The sequence below is a fragment of the Cryptomeria japonica genome, unplaced genomic scaffold (assembly GCF_030272615.1).
Source record: "Cryptomeria japonica unplaced genomic scaffold, Sugi_1.0 HiC_scaffold_448, whole genome shotgun sequence".
In the NCBI taxonomy this organism is placed as follows: domain Eukaryota; kingdom Viridiplantae; phylum Streptophyta; class Pinopsida; order Cupressales; family Cupressaceae; genus Cryptomeria; species Cryptomeria japonica.
This window is the reverse complement of record NW_026729268.1, coordinates 33,966-37,572: the sequence shown is the minus strand read 5'-3', so window position 1 is coordinate 37,572 and position 3,607 is coordinate 33,966. Positions and strand designations below refer to the sequence as shown.

Sequence of the window (3,607 nt, the reverse complement as noted above, 5' to 3'; positions counted from 1 at the left end):
TTTTTCACTATCTTTCAAAACGGAAATTTTAAAATCTCATTTTTTTTTGCCTTTTTCTGGAAATTAGTGAAGGCAGCGCATCAAAGGTGCGCACCTCGCTGCCCACCACGGTGCGCAACGCCGGTGGGCACCCGGGAGTGCTTCGAAGTGTGCTCCAAGGTGCTGCGTGCACGTTGTCGGAGCCCGGTTTGCCCCGGGTGCGCACCTCGCGTGCACCTTCGTCGGGGTGGGCACCTTGGCTGGGTTTGCCCCGGCTGCGCTCCGAAGCGGGGTTATTGGAGCGCCGCCTCTTTTTTTGTCGGAGCGTTTGGTGGGGTTTCTCGCATTGGCTCTTCCGAGGCCCGGTTGCCACCCTGGCGCGCACGAAGTCGGAAGTAGGGTTAATTGCCCGGGTGCGCACCTTTGCCAGGGTGGGCACCTTACCTGGGCTGCGCACCAGGGCGGGCTCAAGATGGCACGCGCGTTCCGTTTTTTTCACTATCTTTCAAAACGGAAATTTTAAAATCTCCTTTTTTTTTTGCCTTTTCTGGAAATTAGTGAAGGCAGCGCATCAAAGGTGCGCACCTCGCTGCCCACCTTGGTGTGCTCTGAGGTGCGCACCCGGGAGCGCTACGAAGTGTGCTCCAAGGTGCGGCGTGCACGTTGTCGGAGCCCGGTTTGCCCCGGGTGCGCACCTCGCCTGCACCTTGGCCGGGGTGGGCACCTTGGCTGGGTTTGCCCAGGGTGCGCTCCGAAGCGGGGTTACTGGAGCGCCCCCTCTTTTTTTGTCAGAGCGTTTGGTGGGGTTTCTCGCATTGGCTCTTCCCAGGCCCGGTTGTTGGGTGCGCTCCCACCCTGGCGCGCGCGAAGTTGGAAGTTGGGTTAATTGCCCGGGCGCGCACCTTCGCCAGGGTGGGCACCTTGGTGCGCACACCTTGGCTGGGCTGCGCACCAGGGCGGGCTCAAGATGGCACCAGCATTCCCTTTTTCTCACTATCTTTCAAAACGGAAATTTTAAAATCTCGTTTTTTTTTTGCCTTTTATGGAAATTAGTGAAGGCATCGCATCAAAGGTGCGCACCTCGCTGCCCACCTTGGTGTGCTCCGAGGTGCCCACCACGGTGCGCAACGCCGGTGCGAACCCGGGAGCGCCCCGATGTGTGCTCCAAGGTGCGGCGTGCACGAAGTCGGACCCCGGTTTGCCCCGGGTGCGCACCTCGCGTGCACCTTGGTGCGCACACCTTGGCTGGGTTGCGCGGCCTGGTGGGCACCATGGTGCGCACCAAGGAGCGCTCCGAAGTGTGCTCCAAGGTGCGGCGTGCACGAAGTCGGAGCCCGGTTTGCCCCGGGTACGCACCTCGCGTGCACCTTCGCCGGGGTGGGCACCTCGGCTGGGTTGCGCGCCCTGGTGCGCACCAAGGAGCGCTCCGAAGTGTGCTCCAAGGTGCGGCGTGCACGAAGTCGGAGCCCGGTTTGCCCCGGGTGCGCACCTTCGCCGCGGTGCGCACCATGGCGTGCACGAAGTCGGAGCCCGGTTTGCCCCGGGTGCGCACCTCGCGTGCACCTTCGGCGGGGTTGCGCGCCCTGGTGGGCACCATGGTGCGCACCAAGGAGCGCTCCGAAGTGTGCTCCAAGGTGCGGCGTGCACGAAGTCGGAGCCCGGTTTGCCCCGGGTGCGCACCTCGCGTGCACCTTCGGCGGGGTTGCGCGCCCTGGTGGGCACCATGGTGCGCACCAAGGAGCGCTCCGAAGTGTGCTCCAAGGTGCGGCGTGCACGAAGTCGGAGCCCGGTTTGCCCCGGGTGCGCACCTCGCGTGCACCTTCGCCGCGGTGGGCACCATGGCGTGCACGAAGTCGGAGCCCGGTTTGCCCCGGGTGCGCACCTCGCGTGCACCTTCGCCGGGGTGGGCACCTCGGCTGGGTTGCGCGCCCTGGTGCGCACCAAGGAGCGCTCCGAAGTGTGCTCCAAGGTGCGGCGTGCACGAAGTCGGAGCCCGGTTTGCCCCGGGTGCGCACCTCGCGTGCACCTTCGCCAGGGTGGGCACCTCGGTGCGCACACCTTCTCAATGTTTTCTTGCCTTTTCTGGAAATTGGTGAAGGCAGCGCATCAAAGGTGCGCACCTCGGTGTGCTCCGAGGTGCGAACCCGAGAGCGCTCCGAGGTGCCCACGAAGTCGAAAGTCGGGTTAATTGCATTGTTTTCCCCGGGTGCGCTCCGAGGTGCGCAACATCGGCGCGCACCAAGGAGGGCTCCGAAGTGTGCTCCAAGGTGCGCACGATGGCGTGCACCTCTGGTGCGCACGATTCGGAGCTCGGTTTGACCGGGGTGCGCACACCTTGGCTGGGTTGCGCACCTTTTGTGCGCTCCAAGGTGCGCACGAAGTCGGAGCTCGGTTTGCCCCGGGTGCGCACCTTCGCCAGGGTGCGCACCTTGATGCGCACGCCTTGGCTGGGCTGCGCACCTTGGTGGGCGCCATGGTGCGCACCTTTCGTGCGCTCCAAGGTGCGCACGAAGTCGGAGCTCGGTTTGCCCCGGGTGCGCACCTTGGTGGGCGCCATGGTGCACTCCGAGGTGCCCAAGATTGGTGCGCACCAAGGAGCGCTCCGAAGTGCGCTCCAAGGTGCGCGCGAAGTCGAAAGTTGGGTTAATTGTCCGGTTTGCCTCGGGTGCGCACCTTGCGTGCACCTTCGCCAGGGTGGGCGCCTTGGTGCGCACACCTTGGCTGGGCTGCGCACACCTTGGCACCCGCGTTTCCTTCATTTTAAATTTTTTTTTTTTACAATCTCTCAAGTGGGAAATTCTATAATCTCAACTTTTTTTGCCTTTTCAGGAAACTTTTGAATGGAGCGCATCATTGGTGCGCTCCGAAGTGTGCTCCAAAGCTCTCTCCAGCTGCGTGCACCTGCCCCGGCCGCGCACCCGGCCCCGCCCAGCTTCGCTCACCTGTCCCGGGCGTCTGGTGCGGAACCTTAGAGTAAGAAACATCACCGTGCACCTTGGCCAACGTGCGCGACTCGACCGAGCGCGCACTGGCCGAGGTGCACACCGATTTCACCTGGGTGCGCGCGCAGCACCTCGGGCGCACCGGGGTGCGCGCACAACGCCCGGGTTGCACCGTGGCCTGTGTGCTCGGGGCGCCTCGGGTGCGCGCTCGGTGTCGCCCCCGCGCGCGCGGTAGTGCGGGCAGCGCACCCCGGCCCGGCCCGGCCCCGACGAGAACGCAAACGGGCAAAAGGTTTATTCAAATAGCATTGCGACGCCCGGCGAAAAACTAAAAAAGGGTGCAACACCGGGACTTCCCGGGAGGTCACCCATCCCAGTACTACTCCGGCCCAAGCGCGCTTAACTGCGGAGTTCTGATGGGATCCGGTGCACTAACGCTGGTATGATCGCACCCGTTATGAGCTTGTCGCAGTGTGTACTTAGCAAACCGCGACCCACGTGCGAATCCACCCCGGCCACCCACCCCCGTCGAGGTGCACACCCTCCCTCGCGAAGTGCGCCCCGTTCGCCAAGTGTGAGCCCTGCCCGGGTGCGCGCACCTTGCTAGGGCGTCGGGTGTGCACCCGGCCCGGCCTACGTGCGTGCACCTGGAGGGGGCGTCGTGTGCGTGCAGTGTCCCGTCTGCA

The 3,607-nt window shown here is 64.1% G+C and overlaps 1 non-coding gene across 1 annotated transcript; it reads right to left on the bottom strand.

Annotated features, from left to right (window-relative positions):
• Window positions 1-3,256: 3,256 nt before the first annotated feature.
• On the bottom strand, window positions 3,257-3,375 carry LOC131871726 (5S ribosomal RNA). Its single transcript, XR_009369932.1, has one exon. It is a non-coding gene; the product is annotated as a 5S ribosomal RNA (ribosomal RNA).
• Window positions 3,376-3,607: the final 232 nt, after the last annotated feature.